This window comes from Chrysochloris asiatica, unplaced genomic scaffold (assembly GCF_000296735.1).
Source record: "Chrysochloris asiatica unplaced genomic scaffold, ChrAsi1.0 scaffold00078, whole genome shotgun sequence".
Classification (NCBI taxonomy): Eukaryota; Metazoa; Chordata; class Mammalia; order Afrosoricida; family Chrysochloridae; genus Chrysochloris; species Chrysochloris asiatica.
Window position 1 is genome coordinate 6,888,886 of NW_006408596.1, and position 19,283 is coordinate 6,908,168.

The window sequence follows — 19,283 nt, forward strand, 5'->3', positions numbered from 1 at the left end:
CAACATATACATATATATTAGGAATTCACCACTTTAGATGGAGGGCCAAAGCCCTTTCTCTGAATTGGAAGAAGCCTGGTAGTGCATTAGGTTAAGTGTTGGATTGTTAATCTCAAGGTCAGTGGTTCAAACCCACCAGCCTCTCTGTGGGAGAAAGATGAGGTTGCTTCTGTAAAGATTTACAGTCTCGGAAACCCCATGGAACTGCTCTACTCTTTTCTATGGGGGCACTATGAATAGCAAATGAATGGACAGCATGGCTTGGGGTTTTTTGGTAAATCTGTTTATTGATATCCCCACATCTTTTTTGTGTGGACCACTCTCATGAGGTTTACTTTGGATTGCTTCGAAGTTGGTCTAGAACTGAAGGTGATAGCTGCCCAGTTGCTTAGAACTCCACCTCCATCCACACCCAATCATTTTCACTCTTCCAGGCCACATCTACTTGCTCTGTAAAGTCTTTTGAAAGCATTCAGCTGTATTCATAGAAACATCAGCTTTCTTCTCCCACTCGTATTTCACCAGCTTGTCATATACAATTACATGATATAATAACAAGAGTAGCTCAGCTCATGGTAAGCATACAATCACATCCAAAGTCAGCAGCAGGAGTCAGTGGCTGATCGTATCAGAGAGGAGTCCAGCAGCTGCTGTGGACACAACATCTTTGTGGATTTTATGATAGACAAGAGCATGCTGGGTAATTCACTGAGGAGTCTAGTGAGTTGGTTAACCCAGAAAACGACTATACAGGTATATATAACAAAAAAGCCACCTGTCTTCGTTTCTTAGTGCTATTATAACAGAAATACCTTAAGTGTGTGGCTTGAATGAACAGAAATTCATTTTCTCATGGTTGTGCCTTTGAGTCAGTTCCAACTCATAGTGACCCTGTGCACAACAGAACAAAACACTGCCCAGTCCTGCGACATCCTCACAATTGTTGTATTTAAGCCCACTCTTCTGTCACTGTGTCAATCCATCTCTTTGGAGGTCTTCCTGTTTTTTGACGATCTTGCCAAACATAATGTCCTTTTCTAGGGACTGGTTCATCCTGGTAACATGTTCAAAATATGTAAGATGAAGTCTCACGGCCCTTGCTTCCACTGAGCAGTCTCAGTTAGCAGGCTAGAAGTCGGAATCTGGGGCACTGGCTCTAAGGCATGGCTTTCCTTCTCTTTTGACTCTGAGGGAAGGTCCTTGTCTCTTCTCAACTCCTGTTCTAGTTGCCCTAGAAGTCTTCAAGTGGCATCCGTCTTCCCTAGGTGAGTCTTGCTTCTTTGCCTAAATTGCTCTTTTTTATATCTCAAAAGTGAATAGACTTGCTGAGAACAAGTGCAAATTACTAATATGATGAGCTAGACTTTGCCTATGAATGAATTGACTCAAAATGCCAACCAGAATGGTAGGATTCTTTATATCAAAGAAAAATCTTGTTTCCTCAGTGTACTGGGTTGATTACTGTTGTTAAGTGCTGTCAAGTCAATTTTGACCCATAGCCATCCTGTGTAGGGTTTCCAAGGAGCAGCTGGTAAGCTTGAACCACTGACCTTGCAGTTCAAACAACTTTGCAGTTCAAATGACTTTACCCACAGCACCACATCAGGACTCCTTATTGGGGTTTGTTGTTGTTGTTGTTCTTAAGTGCTGTTGAGTCGGTTCCGACCCATAGCGACCCTATATAGGGTTTCCGAGGAGCAACTGGTGAGCTTGAACCGCCAACCACACAGTTCAAACGGCTTTATAGTCTGACCCATTAACCCACAGCACCACAATTTGTGTTTGAATAGTTTACTCTCCATGGGGTGCCACTGCTCGCTTCAGTTTGGTAACTGATGGTTCACAGGTTCCCATTCTAGTTTTACCACTTAGAGGCTGTAAGACCTCAGACCATCACCACACCTCTCTGAACCTCAGTTTGCTCTCTGGAATGTAAGAGCAATAGCAAACCTACCTTACAAGGTGATTGTGAAGATTCATGGAGATCATATATGTACAGGGCAAAGCCTCACACAGTGCAAAGCAACAATTACAACAACATAAAACCTCACTTCCGTTGGTCAAGTCGATTCCACCTCATAGCAACCCTGTAGAGAGTTCTTGCATCTGTAAATCTTTACAGAAACAGAAAGCTTCATCTTTCTCCCACTGAGCAGCAGGTGTGTTTGAACTGCTGACCTTGTGGTGAACAGTCCAGTGCTTATCTTACAGTGCCACACCAGGACCTCAATAAATGTTAGGAATTGTTGCTGTCATTGTTAAATGCCCTCAAGTTGATTCAACTCATAGCAAACCTGTACAGAGTTTCTGAGGAGCAGCTGGTGGGTTTGAACCACTGACTTTGTGGTTTATAGTTCAGTGCTTATCATAAGTCACACCAGGTCTCTGATATAGAGCAGAAACACAGTAAATGTTGTTGTTGTTAGATGCTGGAGAGTTGGTTCCAATTTATACAATTTATACAATTATAGGGTTTTCGAGGAGCGACTGGTAGGTCTAAACAGCCACCTTGCTGTTCAAGTCAACCTTGCGGTCTAGTGCTTATTCTGCATTGCCACACAAGGGCTCCCAATAAGTGTTAGGAATAGTTAATGCTATTATTGTTGTTGCATGGGGTCACCATGAAGCTGGGGACCTAGTAGATGGTGCCTAGTCCTGTACAAGCAGTTTGCCAGGTCTTTCTTCCTAGTCTGTCTTAGTCTAAGAGCGCCACTGAAAGCAGTTCAGCATTGCAGCAACATCCATACCTCCAACTCCAGAACAGGTGAGCAGTGATTGTGCATGAGGTGCAGGGGCTGGAAATCCCCCAGGTGAAGTCGCTTTTGACTAATCGCCACCCTGAATAGGGTTTCTGAGGAGCAGCTGGTAAGCTTGAACCTCTGACCTTGTGATCCAGTGTATTATCCTGCATTGAGGGGTGGAATTCTACCACTAAACCACCAATGTTCCCATCAATATTATTATTGACCCACTGCCTTCCAGTCAATTCTGACTCAGAGTGTCTCTTTATAGCATTTCCAAGACTGTAAATCTTGTACCGAATAGACAGACTCAGCTTTCTCCTTTGGAGCGGTGGTATGTTTGAACTGAGGACCTTGTGGTGAGAAGCCCAATGACTAACCCACTGCACTACCTATGAGGAACTCATTAATTGTTGTATTTAGGTACCATCTGTTGTTGTTGTTGTCAGGTGCCATCGAGTCGGAACCGACTCATAGCGACCCCATGCACAGCAGAACGAAACAATGTTCGATCCTGGGCCAACCTCACTACCGCTGCCACACTTGAGTCCATCAATAATGCCACCTGACTGATCCATCTCGTTGGGGGTCTTCCTCTTTTTCTCTGACCCTCCACCCTACCCAGCATGACATCCTTCTCCAGCGATTGTTTCCTCCGGACAATATGTCCAAATAGGTACCATCTAGTACCTTCTAATTCACTATGAATGTACACTATCCATGTACAGCAGAACATAACACTGTCCCGCCCTGTTCCATCCTCACAGTCATTACTATGTTTGAGACGATTGTTGCAACCAAAGTGTCAGTTCATCTTCTTGGAGTCTCCCTCTTTTTCACTGACTTTACTGAACATGCTATCCTTCTCTATAGCTTGGGTTAGGCATACGTTAGTCCTCGAAGTGACATCTTTGCTTTTTAATTTTAAACAGACCTTTTGAAGCACATTTGTCTAATGCAATACATTTTTTGATTTCTCGACTGCTGTTTCCAAGGGTGTTGATCATGGATCCAAGTAAAACGAGCTCCTTGACATTTCCGTTTATCAAGACGCTGTTGATTGGTCCAGTTGTGGGGATTTTTTGCTGTCTTGATGTTGAGTTGAGGTATAATCCATATCAAAGGTTATAGTCTCCAAAGACTCAGTAAAAAAGCTACTAGACCTCATTGGAAGATTTAGCAAAGTGGCAGGGTATAAGATTAACATACAAAAATCAGTTGGATTCCTCTATACCAAAAATGACAACGTTGAAAAGGACATTAGGAAAGCAATACCATTTACAGTAGCAGCCCAAAGGATGAAATATCTAGGAATAAATGTAACCAGAGAAACAAAGGACTTATACAAAGAAAACTACAAAACACGACTACAAGAAACCAAAAGAGACCTACAAAAATGGAAGAATGTACCATGGTCCTGGATAGGAAGACTTAACATCGTGAAAATGTCAATACTGCCCAAAGCAATTTACACATATAATGCGATCCCAAAGGTTATAGTCTTTGATTTTCATCAGTAAGTACTTCAAGTACTCTTCATTTTCTACAGATTGCATTGCTAAAAAGTCAAAGTTTCTTCAAAACTGATGCTGCGTTGTTCTTCATACACTCTATTCACTTGGATTATTTGCTCAGTGTACAGACTAAATACGGTAAAGTGTTACAATCCTGATGCACACCTCTCTTGATTTTACTTATTTAATTTAGTTTTGGAAGAAGTTTCGATATGATAAGCACTGGACTGGGAACCACAAGGTCCACAATTTGAGCCCACCAGCCCGCCATGAGAGAAAGATGAGGTTTTCTGCTCCCACAAAGATTTAAAACCTCAAAAATACTATAAAGGGTCACTATAAGTCAGAACCGATGCAATGGTGCTTAACAACAACAGCACAACCAGAATGCACCTTGGAAGAGACAACCAGGACACTTCTCTAGTACTTTGAACATGTTGTCAAGAAGGACCAGTCTCTGGAGAAGGCCATCATGCATGGTAAAATGGAGGGTCAGTGAAAGAGATAAAGACCCTCAGTGAGTTGGAATTGACACCATGGCAGCAACAACGGACTCAAACATAACAATTATGAGGCTGATGTAAGATCAAGCAGTGCTTCATTCTGTTATACATCTTTGTTCTGTTCTTGCACGCACTCATTAATGATTAATAAAGATGAAAAACATTTGGAAACAAGGGAAAACTCTTAGGGACTTTTCGATATCTCTAAGTAGATATTCAATAGCTGGCACTGTGACCTCATTCTGTCCCATCATCCTCTTAGTCAACATGAAGTGTATTCATCCTCCCTGTCCAACAGGCATAAGTGGAAAGTTGAGGTCCATGAGGTTGAGTGATAGCTAAGAAGTAGCTGAACTGGAACCTGACTGCATTCACATGCCCCAGCCTACCCCCAGCCTCAAACAGATGCAGGCACATAGCTGGCTCCTCAGTGTCCTCCAAACCATCTGCCTGCCCTGGGAGTCTGCCTGCTCTCAGGGAACACAAGGAATCTTGAGTGGCCTGCAGAGGTCTCAGCAGAATTGTTTCTCTGGGTTCCAGAAGTTTTTCATCTTTATTCACCAACTCATCTCTGACACACAAGGACTTCCTGCTTCTGTCCCCAGGCCCAGGACTATCATCCAGCCCTAATCAATGCCCGCAGGATTCAGTTTGGGATCACAGACCAAAATGAATAAACACATCAAGTAGTCATTAATTCACCAGACATTCTACCTGCTCTGTATCTGGCACTGGGAGTACATAGATGAGTAAAACAGACATGTGCCCTTCCCACAGAGACGTTAAATGCTCACAGGGAAAACACACAGAACCAGACAAATGCCCTACAGCGCAATCAACACTGTGATGGGAACAGCATCCGACTCTGGGAGAGCCCAGAGAAGGTGTCGAACCAGCGCGCAGAAGATTTAGATTTACAGGAGGAGGTGACCTCTGAGCCAGTTGGGAAGAGTTCCCTTTGAAGCTTCTTCAAGTTCTTATTTTATAGATGGAGAAATAGGTTGAGAGACTCATTTAGCTCATTTATTCATTTAGTTAGCAAGCATTTCTTTAATATCTTCTATCAGACTCCGGGCCTGGGGATAGAGCGGCAAAAAAAGAAAGCAGCTTTGTACAGATAAACCCCACAAACAGAGAAGACTTCACTCCCCGTGCAGTGGCAGGTTTTTTTTTTTCTTAATTTGTTGTAAATATGTATGTATATATAACAACATTAGCCAGTTTAACATTTTTCATGTACACAATTTAGTGACATCAATTACTACATCATATTTAACCGCCATCACCAATATTCGTTGCCAAATTTCTGTCACCATCATCTTGGTTTGCTTTTTGGATTTAATCTTACGTTGCTTTTTTAAAGTCAGGCCTATTACAGTATACTTTGCTTAGAGTAAAATTGCCCCTTTTTAGTGTACAGTCCTGAATTAAAGAAATATTTTGTTATTGTCAAAATACACTGTGAAATACACATTCAACAGTTTCTACATGCACAATGCATTGACACTGATTATATTCTTTGGGTTATGCAACCATTCTTATCCTCCTTTTCTGATTGGTTCCTCCCACTTAACAGACATTTACTGCCCACTAAGCTTCTTATCTAACCTTTCGAGTTGCTTGTTGTGGATTTGATCCCATATAATCATTCTTAAAAGAGCACAATGCTCAAGGCAGATCTTTTCTTCACCAGTTAAGCTAAACTATTGTTCAGTTTTAAGAAGACTTCAGGGGTTATTTCTAATGTAAGGTTTAAAAGATTATCTCAGGAGATTAATTTCAGGGGTCTGTGAGTTTTCACAAACACACACAGTTCTGCAACCACCACACTAATCAAGACATAGAGCACCATGCATGCATCCAAGCTTTCCCACCTTGGAAAGAACCTCCTTAAGCCTCCCTTTCTTCATTTATAAAACAGGCCCATAAGGACTCTTTTACACTGTGATTGTGAGAGTGTTGTACAATAAGTCTTTAATTTAAAAAAAAAAACAACTTTTTATTGTGACTGCAGTGAAGGTTTACAGAGCGGGTACATCAGTTTGTTTTCCATTCAACAAGTGAAGCAATGAAACTTCATTTCACTGCAATGATTGCAATCCCTCCACATACCATGGATTAACAGTATTTAGATCTATTTACTTTAACTCTTGCACTGCCCCCTGTGTCTTCCGGAACAAATAAGCCCTCAATTTAAAATTTTTTACAAATTTAAATTTTAAAAACTAGAATTATTTAATTTTTCTAATTTTTAAATTTTATTATGTTGTTTTGGTAGTGCAGTGGTTGCGAGTTGGACTACCTAACTACTCCTTGGAAGAAAGATGAGGCTTTTTGCTCCAGTAAAGATTTACAGTCTTGGAAACTCTATACAGGGAAGCCATGAGTGGGACCCGACTCCTCAGCACATAATCACCACATTATATAATTTGCTAATAAAAACTTGAAGTCCTGGTGTGGGGCTGTAGGATCAGAATTGGACTGCAAGGTGGGTTTGAACCACAAGGTCGACGTTTCAAACTCACCACTGCTCCTCAGAAACCCTATACAAGGTAGCTATGAGCCCGACCTTAACGGCCCTTAATGCAACAGCACTAATACTTTATGCTAACCACTATCTGTGTATCAGGGGCCCTGATGGCACCTGGTTAAGCGCTGGGCTGCTAACCAAAAGGTGGGCAACGGTGAAAGCACCAATCGTTTTGCCAAAGAAAGATGAGGCAGTCTGTTTCAGGAAAGATTTACAGCCTTGGAAACCCTGTGTTTGATTGTGCCCTATAGGGTCGCTCGGAATCCACTCAAGGGCAAGGGTTTGGTGTTTTGGTATTATTAGCATCTCCTTCTTTCACACCCCTACTCCGTTCTAGCTCTTTCAAACTCTCCCTCTCCCTCGGCCTCTCTCCCTCTCTCTTTCTCACACACATACACAAAGACATTTTTGAAGCCTCTTGTTTCTCAGAGAGGTTTTATTTATAGGCCGCGCCTCTTTGTGAATGTGAAAAGGAGAAAGCCCAGGCCCTCGGTAGACCTTTCATGTGTAAATCAGCCGGGCCCGGAGCACCGAGGTCACCAGGAGGAGGATTTCACTCTTAATTACTCCGAGAGAAAGCCGGTGGGAGGGAGGCCGGCGCGGACTCCAGTTGGAGGAGGCCTCGCTGCGAGCTCAGCGGCCGCCCTGGCCCTGGGCCCCTCTCTCCCAGGCTGGGGAGGGCTGGCTCTCCTCGGCCCGGGTCCAGCCTGGGCTGGGCCTGGAGCTTCCTAGGCCTGGCCTTGATTTCTGCTGAACTTGGGCCAAGGCTTCTCCTCCCTCTCCAGAGGCGCAGGTGCCTCCCGGGAGCAGGGCCCCAAATTGGTTTCTTTGAGGGCATGTTGTTTGGACGTGGAAGGAGGGCAACCAGCTTGGCCAGTGGGAGGTTGTGTATGTGGGGTGTCTGCTAAAAGGCTAGGAGGGATCTTAAAAATGTTTTAAACGTGAAAGAAAGATCTTTTTTTTAAAAATGATTCTTTTCAGGTGTAAAAATAACATGCTCTAGAAAACAGTGTGGAAGGATTCCCACTAGACTATTTAACAATGCTTCTTAGTTCAGGGGGTGAGTTTGGAGGTGGGGAGGGTGACATCATTAACATTTTAAATCCATTTGTTTATTTTTTGATTTATTACCATGACTATGCCTTTTGTGATTAAAATACACACACACACACACAAAGATCTGTGGTATTGCTTTCTGATTAGAAAACAAATTCATACTCATTAAAAATCATCCCATTTGAAGAAAATAATTTTCAGTATGTCCTTTGATGATTTGTTGATTTTGTTGTTAAGTGCCATAGGGTCAGTTCTGACTCATAGCGAATCTGTATAGGGTTTCCAAGGAGCAGCTGATGGGTTTGAACTTCTGACCTTGAAGTTCTCAGTCCAGTGCTGATCCTACAGGGCCACACCATTTTGATGCAAAGTTGTGTCTTTTTATTTTTGTTTATTTGTTTTTCCTTCTACTAGACAAACACTTGGCACAATTTAACAGATTGAGGTTTCCTTCAGATGTTCCTTTTCTTCATGTGTCTTTGTTGTTGTTGTTGTTGTTAGGTGCCATCAAGTTGGTACCAACTCATAGTGACCCTATGCACAACAGAACGAAACACTGCCCGATCCTGGGCCAACCTCACAATTGTTGCCACTCTTGAACCCATTGATGCTGCCACTTTGCCAATTCATCTCACTGGGGATCTTCCTCTTTTTCTTTGACCCTTCACCTTACCAAACATGATATCCTTCTCCAGCGACCAGTCCCTACTGACAGTATGTCCAAAGTATGAGAGACGAACTTTGGCCATCCTGGCCTCCAAGGAGCACTCTGGCTGTGCTTCTTGCAACACAGATCTGTTGGTTCTTTTGGCAGCCCCTGGCACTATCAATATTCTCCAATACCATAACTCAAAAGCATCAATTCTTCTGTGGTCTTCCTTATTCACTGTCCAGCTTTCGCATGCATATGTGGTTATTGAAAACACAATGGCTTAGTTAAGGCACACCTTAGTCCTCTATCTGACATAGTTTCTCTTAAACACTTTCAAAAGGTCTTGTACAGATTTGCCTAATGCAATTTGTCAATTGATTTCTTGACTGCTGCTTCCATGAGTGTTGATAGTTGATACAAAAAGAATGAAGTCCTTGACAACTTCAATCATTGATAAGAATGTTGTTTATTGGTCCAGTGGTGAGGATTTTTGTTTTCTTTCCATTGATATATATATATATTTTATTAAATATCTTAAATTTTAAAATGCACAAATCCTTGAATTTCAGTAATTTCCACCTCTAAAATTTGCTTCTACTTATATTCTTACAAACTCACAGGAATTGGGAAAAGGTAAATAATATAAACAAATGTGTTCATTACAGCAGCATTTATAGAAGCAAAAACTAGCAATAACTTTGATCATCATTGTTAGGGGATCCATGAAATTATCAAGTAGTCTTATAGTGGAACAGTTTTTGTAGTCATTATGGAGAGAAAAAAAAATCATACATGCAAAGATATTCAAAACCTTTCCTGTAACAAATAACAAAGCAGGTTCTGGAATAGTATATATTGTGTGTTTCCATATCTTTTTTTAATTTTAAGTGGGTAACCATATGTCTGGTAGTGTAGTGGTTACGAATCGGGCTGCGAACCTTAAGGCCAGCAGTTCGAAACTACCAGCTGCTCCGCGGGAGAAAGATGAGGCGTTCTGCTCCCGTAAAGATTTACAGCCTCGGAAACCCTGTACAGGGTCGCTATGGGTCGGAACCGACTCGACGGCACTTAACAACAACAACAAAACAACAACCGTATCTCAATGAGTATGCACAAAAACTTTCTGGTGAACAAAGTAAAATTGTTAACATTAGTTATTTTGAGGAAGGAGACTAAGGAATAAAAGAAGGGTCTAGAACTTTTTACTTTCCACCTTGAACTTTTTTATATTGGTTAAACATTGTATGTGAGTCTATGGTATTTTTGTAATAAATTAAAGCCCAACTAGCTAATAAAAATGTGGGCTAGGTATATATCATTTTATTTAAGAAAATACAATGTTAATTAAATAAATACAAAGATTATTAAAGAATACAGTGTTGAATGAAGAAACTATGATCCTCTGTTGTTGTTGCTGGTAAATAATATCGGTTCCTAGGGTTTCCAATGAGTAGCTGATGGGCTTGAACTGCGGACCTTGTGGCTAATAGTCCAGGGCTTATCCTCCAGTGCCACATCAGAACTCCCCAGTAAAGATTGTTGTTAAGTGCCATCCGTCAAGTTGATTCTGAATTATAGCAATTTGTATAGGGTTTCCGAGAAACGACTGGTGAGCTTGAACTGCTGACCTTGCAGTTCAAACCAACCTTGCAGTCCTGAGCATTAACCCGCAGCACCACCCCAGGCTAGGAAACCCTTTGTCCCACAGGGTGTCTTATAAGTCACAGCTGACTCCATAGTGCACCTAACCACATACCATCTGAAGACAACCACTGATTTCTTGTTTATTTATTTTTCTTTATTTCTTATTTTGTCTAAGTACATATTTTTTAACTTCAAAAATTATCAGATGGCAAAGTAAACACAAATGACACATTTGTAGAAAAATGAGAAAATAAATACCATTCAAGCCCTTCTATTCAGAAAGAACCATAATTGATGTTTTATTGTATTCACTTGGAATCCTTTGCAGTTTTGTTTGGGGAGTTGCTCTTGGTTTGTTTACATCAATCCTTCTATACACATAAATTTGTGTTTTGATTTTATTTATTTAATATTTTATATGCCTTTCCTAACTATTATAAACAAGCAGCAAATATAATTTTGAATAGTTGCAAAATATCCCAGCAAATAAACAAACCATCCTCTAACTGAACTGCTAAGCTGTTGCCAAGTTTTTGTGATTAAGAACAACTTACAGAAACATCTTATACTTACATCTTATTGTTCTATGTCAAGCAATTTTCTTATATCTCAGCAGCGGAGTTATTGGGTTAAAGAGTAAATCAGTTCTTCATCTACTTAAAAGACTGATAAAATCATTTTTTCTAAAGTGTTCCTTTCTTTAAGCATTGTACTCTTAAGAACTAACAACCTGGTGGTGGTGGTGGTTGTGTGCTAAAGAGTCAGTTCTGAGTCATAGTGACCCTGTATAGGGTTTCCGAGGAGCGGCTGATGGGTTTGAACCACTAACCTTGCAGCTCAAAATCCAGTTCATTATCCTGCTGCACCACACCAGGACTCCTGAAAATTGCCTATAAAGGATCAACTTGACAACAGCAATTGTTGTTGTTGTTGTTAAGTGCCGTCGAGTCGATTCCAACCCATAGCGACCCTGTACAGGGTTTCCGGGGGTGTAAATCTTTACGGGAGTAGAAATCCTCATCTTTCTCCCACGGAGCGGCTGGTAGTTTCGAACCGCTGACCTTAAGGTTCACAGCCAGATTCGTAACCACTACGCTACCAGAGCTCCTTACAGCAATGTGAAAGGTTAAATAGGAAACTTCTGGAGCAGTGAATTTATGTTACTGGAGAAGGAACAATTTAGAAAAGTGTGAATGGTTTCACAAATGGAAGAGTGTAATCTACGTTGCTGAATTGCATTAGTTGTTGTAGTGAAGTGCCATGGAGCCAGTTCCAACCCATAGCGACCCTGGATAGGGTTAGTAGAAATTGCTAAAATGATATCTTTGGCTGTGCATATTCTCATCAACAGATAAACATAATAAATTAAAGGCAAACAACAACAACAATAAAAAAGTGTTGCCCTTCCTAACATCCCCATCTATAATCAAGGAAATGTCAGTTTCCCTCCTGTGAAGGATATGGGCATTATGGGATGTGACAAGAAGGTGGGAAGGGAGGGTTCCCTTGGCAAGATTGTGCTGAAGCACCTGCAATTTAAATATATGAGGGGGCTTCAAAAATCTGTGGAAAAATAATAAAATGAAAAGACAATGGACTTTTCCCACAAACTTTTTGGAGCCTCCTCATATATCTCTCCTTGTCTGCTGTCACCTTCCCTGTCTCCTTCATCACTGATGTCTGAGGTTTTATTCCATGCCTGACAATGTGCTTCTCACTTTATAGACACAACCTCATTTGCTTCTCAAGAGAACCCTATGAAGTAGATGGTATTACCATCCCTGTTTTACAGATGAGGAAATTGAGGCTTAGAGGGGATAGGTGTCTTTCCCAAGATCACATAAACAGCAAGTTGTATACCTGGAGTTAGAACCAGGCAATCTGACCCCTTTTGCATGAATTTACAGACCAGACAACCCCCCCCCCCATTTTGCAGATAGGACACCTGAGGCTCAGGAAGGGAAAATAATTACAGAGACAGCCCATCTCAGCAGATCTCTGGGTTTTTTTCACTGTAATTTATTACCAGGTGCTGATCTAGAAAGTCGGAGACTGTAGGAGCTCCCAAACTCTTTGCCTAAGAAAATCTTTCTCTAGGGCTTTTGGGTTCTAATAAGACTCAGGTCCTTAGAGCTGTGGCCCCAGATGTGCATCTCCCCTCCAGGGCTGGGTGCTGCATATCCATCATTAAAAAAGAGGAAATAACAGTTAAGCACCCACATGCCCAGACAGGGAGGAAATCAGGTAGGTGGTAGCTCCAGAGCATGTTCAGCCAGGGCCATTCCACAATGAAGAGTATGAAATGTTAAGACAAAAGAGAAGACGTGAAAGAAGAGAAGAAAATTGCCATAAGGAGAGCATTCTGGTGGAAGTTCACAAAAATATGCAGGAGAAAGAGGGAGATTGCCTGGAAGTGAGCTGGGAATCGACTGGTCTCCCGCAGGGGAAAGAGGACTACACAGCCTGGCCTGAGACACCACTTCAAAAACTGTAGATTCTCTAGAAATCCCAGCTGTTGCATTTTTATAAACTAGACTTCTGTAGTCCAGAGAGGAAGGCAGTCTCTCCCCAGGCTGCAGAACTGGAAGGACTGGGATTCTGCCTTTAATTCTGAGGTCTCCTTCTGTTTCATACATTGTCCCAGCAATTCTTGGCTGAAGGTCAGACAAACAGGTCTTCCTTGCTAGGGGCTGGCTGTTTCTCCCTGCTCCTGGTGCTCTGATATCAAGGATGGAGAGGCAGCTAGTAAGATGGAAAATTCCATTAATGCCAGGACACTAGGACTCTAAGTATCCATCTATCTATGATCCATCTATTTATCTATTCAGTCCCCCAACCATATAATCACTTTATCCACCCATGTAACCATTCATCTTTTCATGCATTCATATATCCATTGATTTGTCCATTCATTTGCCAGCCCATTCATCCATTCATCCTGTTTTCCATCCATCCATCCATTCATTCATGGATATGATCCATGTTATCAGGAACCTCTAATGCTAGTTAAGATTGTGTTCTGCAGCCAGTCTTCCCAAGTTAGAAATCCTGACTCCATTGCATACAAGCTGTGTGACTTTAGGCAAGTTACCTAGTTCTCCATGTCATTTATTCACCTTCCCAGTGCTAGTACGGACTCCTAGTGTGGTGCTGTAGGATTGAGAACCACAAGGTCAGCAGTTCAAACCCACTAACGGCTCCTGGAAAGCCTTATACAGGGTCACTGTATGTCAAAACTAGCTTGACTGCACTTAAAAACTGGTGTTATAGGATAAGCACTGAACTACTAACCACAAAGTTGGCAGTTCAAACCCTATATAGGGTCAATATTAGTTGGAACCAACTCGATGACAACAAGAGTTGTTGAGAAATCCTGGTGTGATACAGAAGGATAAATACTGAACTGCTAGCCTCAAGGTTGGCAGTTGAAATCCATCAACCGCTCCTCAGAAACCCTGTGCAGGGTTGCTGTGAGCTGGATCAATCCATGGCACTTAACAACAACAAGCATTGTTGGAAGCATTAAATGAGTTAATCCATTTAAAGTATTTAAAACAAATACATGTTTTCAAGGATGTACTAAATGGATTTGGACAAAGTGTGGTCAGAATAGAGACAAGAACAAATACATGGCTTAAGGCCCAAGTCAGGAAAACTTGAGTTTTCAGGGGTCTTTGGAAGCCAGAAATGAAAAGAGTCACCCTGTCTATGGGGGGCACTGGCTAGTGGATGCTGTGTGCCACTCTGATCCCCCTTCAGGACTAAGGCACAAATTTCCTTAGCTGCTCAGATATTGACTGCAGACAGCTCAGGGCTGAGTACCTCTCTACAATTCATCCACGTTGAAGGAAACCACGGCACTAAGTCGTATTGCTGGACCTGTTGGTGCAGGGATAAGAACGAGGCTGCCTTAGTGACTTAGGACACTGTTGAGGGGCTATCCCAGCATCACAGGCTGCATTACAGCATTACTGAGATGCATTAGTGCCTGACTTTTCTCTGGACTCTGTCCTGCATATGAGGTGATTGAAAATACCATGGTTTGGATCAGGCACACCATAATCCTCAAAGTACATCTTTTTGCTTTTTACATTTTAAAGAATTCTTGTGCAGCAGATTTGCCCAATACAATACAAAGTTTAATTTCTTGACTTCCATGGGTGTTGACTGTGGTTGTTATTATTGTTAAGTGCGATTGAGTGGTTCTGACTCATAGTAACCCTGCATAGGGTTTCTGAGGAGCAACTGGTGAGTTCGAACCATCGACCTTACTGTAATAACTGACCTTGTGGTCTAGAGGTTATACTACAGCGGCACACCAAGTCAGACGAAATCCTTGACATCTTTGGTCCTGCACCATCTATCATGACATTGCTTATTAGTTCAGTTGTGAGGGTTTTGTTTTCTTTATCTTGAGGTATAATCCATAATGTAATAGTGTTTGATCTTCTTCAGTAAGTACTTCAAGTCTTCTTCTTTTTCAGCAAGCAAAGTTACATCATCTGTATATTGCACATTGTTAAAAAGGCTTCCTCCAGTCTTCATGCCTTCTTCTTTATAATCCAATTTCTTAGGTTTTTTGCTCAGCACACAGATTGATGAAAGGATACAAGTTTGATGAAAGGATACAACTCTGACGCACACCTTTCTGGAGTTTAAACTATGCAGTACCTCCTTGTTCTGTTCTAACAACTGCCACAGGGTCCACATGAGCACAGTGAAGAGTTCTGGAATCTCCATCCTCGAAATGTTATCCAGAATTTGTTGTGACCCACATAGTCTAATGCCTTTGCATAGTCAGTAAAACACAGTTAAACATCTTACTGGTATTCTCTATTTTCCACCAAGAATCATCTGACATCGGCAAAAATATCCCTCATTCCACATCCTATGAATTGAGTTTGAATTTTTTGGCAGATCCCTGTCTGTGTACAGGTGATGCTGTTTTTGAATTATCTTCAGCAAAATTTTACTTGCATGTGATACTAATGATATTGTTTGATCATTTCTGCATTCTGTTGGGCTACCTTTCTTTGGAATGGGCACAAATATGGATTTCTTCCATTCAGTTGGCCAGGTAGCTGTCTTCCAAATCTCTTGTTATCATCTAGTGAGTGTTTCCAGTGCTACATCGATTTGTTGAAACATTTCAATTTCTATTTCGTTAATTTATGGATCCTTGTTTTTGCCAATGCATTCAATGTAGTGCGTACTTCTTTCAGTACCATCGATTCTGAATCATATACTACTTCCTGAAATGATTAAATATTGAGCCAATTCGTTTTGGCATGGTGACTCTGTGAATTCCTTCCATCTTCTGTGAATCTTCCATCTTTGATGCTTCCTGTAACTTTCAGTTTTCTTGCCTATAGAATCCTTCAGCATTGCAACTAGAGGTTTAGATTCTTTTTCCACTTCTTTAAGCTTGAGAAATGTCAAATAGGTTCTTTGCAGATCTTTGCACATTTCATTATAACACTGTACTTAAGCTTTTCAAGCTGCCCTTTGAAAATTTCCCTATGATTCTTTTACTAGATCATTTTTTCCTTTCCTTTAGCTACCTTACATTCATGAGCAAGTTTCAGAGTCCTCTCTAACATCCATTTTGGTCTTTTTTCTTATCTGTCTTTTTGAAGACCCTTTGCTTTCTTAATGTGTAATGTCCTTGATGTCACCACACAACTCATGTGGTCTTCAGTCATTAGTGTTCTTTGCCTCTAATCTATTCTTGAGATGGTCTCTAAATTCAGGTGGGATTTAGTCAAAGTTTTACTTCGACTCTCATGGGCTTTAAAATTTTCTCCAGCTTCACCTTGAACTTCATATGAGCAACTGATGGTGTGTTCTGCAATCATTCCCTGGCTTGATTTCAGCTCATAATATTGAGCATCTTTAGCATCTCTTTTCACAGATGTTATCTATTTGATTCCACCCAGTGAAGTCCACATATTTAGTAACCATTCGTGTTGTTCAAAAAAGGTATTTGCAATGAATTAACTGTTGGTCTTGCAAAATTCTATCATTTAATCTTCAGTGTCATTTCTATAACCAAGGTTATATTTTCCAACTATTCATTCTCTTTGTTTCCAGTGTTTACATTCCAATCACCAGTAATTATCAATGCATCTTGAGTGCATAGTTGATTAATTTCAGCCTGCGGAAGTTGGTACACATCTTCAATTTCTTTATTTTTGACATTAGTGGTTGGTGCACAAATTTGAATAATAGTCGTATTAACTGGACTTCATAGTTGTTATTGTTGTTGTTATGTGCCGTGGAGTTGGTTCAGGCTGTAAATCTTCACGGGAGCAGAAAGCCTCATCTTTCTCCCGCAGAACAGCTGATAGTTTCGAACTGCTGACTGTGAGATTAGCAGCCCAATTTGTAACCACTACACTACCAAAGCTCCTGGACTTCATAGTAGGCATATTTATATATGTCTAACTAATCCTGGGGTGGCGCTATCGGATAAGCACTGGACTAGTAACAGTAACATTGGCAGTTGAAACTCACCATCTGTTATCGGACCGCCTATACAGGATTGCTATGAGTCAGAACTGACATGACACACAACAGCAACAATTATATAAAATTAAACAAGAGCAGCATCTAACTGCATTACTATCTGCTTTAGGCCGGGTTTTCTAGAGAAGCAAAGCCAGCGAAACTTATATATGTAAATATATAAAGAACAGAAAATGACTCACAATCGTAGATTTCTAGGTCCCTAGTGGAAAAGAGAAAAGGAGCCTTTTCTACATGTCCATTAAATTGGGAGCAGGCCACACCCCCCAAGGAAGTATTCTTTCAATTGACTGGATGCTCATAGACAATCATCATAGAGTTAATTATCAACAGCCAAACTACAGGGAATCCTGGCCCAGTCAAATTGACACAGAATGTTAACCACCACATGTTCCTTCTCAAATGGAGTGATAGTGAAAGATATACTATGTCTATTTGCTCCTCACAGAGGTCAAGGTCATGTGACTCTGAACACCATGGACAGGTACTGCTTGTAGGATACCTGGATCCAGTTATTCTGGTTTGCAACTTTAGCTGTGAAATATGTCTTTCTGTCTCTGTAACACAATGCAGGCTTAGATGACATTGGCAAAGGCAATCTGCCCTCTTCCCTATCTGTCTAACTTCCAAATATGGATATTATGAAATGGTTTGAACATTGATACCCAAAACCTGAGAATGCCTGCTTGAGTTCATTTTTGTCAAACATCCCAGATATGCAGAAGATGCTCTGTCAGTCCATGATGAACTTCAAAATGCCAGTGAACTCCCCGAAATTCACCACAGCCTTGTTCTCTCAGTCAAACATGAGTCTGACTGATTTGACAGTCATCAGATTAAATAGAGACCATTCATCATGGACAACACCTGCTGCTGCTAGTTGTCCAAGATCATGTTGCTCCTGCCTTTACACATCCTCTGGAAGATCTTCCACCGGGAGCTTTAGTCTGACAATGTGGTGTCTGAGGCTGGAATACACGGGGCGGGTAGCTATGGGTCAAGCAGCGGGGTTGAGAATTTGGCGATGTTGGGGAGATGAAGCAGCCTCCCAGATCTTCTTCCTAGTCTGTCTTAGTCTGGAAGCTCTGCTAAAACCTGTCTAACATGGGTGACCCTGCTGGTATTTGAAATACTAGTGCCATAGTTTCCAGAATCACAGCAACACCAGGCCACCACAGAGGAGTGGTGGAAAAACTGTTCACCACATGCTAACCATTGGCCTATAACTTGCAATATGATGTATTATGTTGTTGTTGTTAGATGTCATTGAGTCAGCTCTGATCCATAGCAATCCTGTGTAGAATTTCTGAGGCTGTAAATCTTTGTGGTAGCAGAAAGTCTTATCTTTCTCCCATGGAATGGCTGGTGGATCTGAACTGCCAATCTTGTGGTAAGTAGTCCAGTGCTTATCCTATAGTGCCACCAACACTCTGCTGTATGATGTATATACATACATACATGCATACATATATGTTGTCGTTACTAAGTGTCATTGAGTCAGTTCTATTCATATTGACCCTGTATAGGGTTTCTGAGGAGCATTTAATGGGTTTGAACCAGTGACCTTGTGCTTATCCACAATCCAGAGCTTGTCCAATACATACGCATATACATGTTTCCCCACTATCTGAAAGTAGAATATTCCTATAAAAACTTTCATAAGCCGAATGGTATAAAGTGAAGAAGAAATCACCATTAACTTATATGAGAAAAAAACTTTTGAACATTTCCAGATCCCCTAAATAGCCTACCAAATCATACAAAGTGGCATAAAACCTAAAATAAGAGTAACAGATAGTGTCAGAGAAGGAAAACTCAAAATATTTTTCACTAAAACAAGCGATATAAGAGTGGTAAGGCTGCATCCTGTCAAAAGTGGAAAACGAGCAAGACCGGGGAGAAAACAAGACAGTTCCTCCTGTCAAGTTCTGGCTCCTACTGGTTTCACTGTGAAAACATCTAGCCTGTTGGGTTGTTGCTGTTGTTGGGTCCCGGTAAGTCAGTTTGAACTCATAGTGACCCTCTCTCTGCACAACAGAACGAAACACCGCCTGGTCTTGCACCATCCTCACATTTGTTACTTTGAGCCCATTGCTGCTGCCACTGTGTCAACCCACT

At 41.2% G+C, this 19,283-nt stretch overlaps 1 pseudogene; it reads right to left on the bottom strand.

Annotated features, from left to right (window-relative positions):
* Positions 1 to 17,622: 17,622 nt before the first annotated feature.
* Positions 17,623 to 17,973, bottom strand: LOC102815848 (annotated as a pseudogene).
* Positions 17,974 to 19,283: the final 1,310 nt, after the last annotated feature.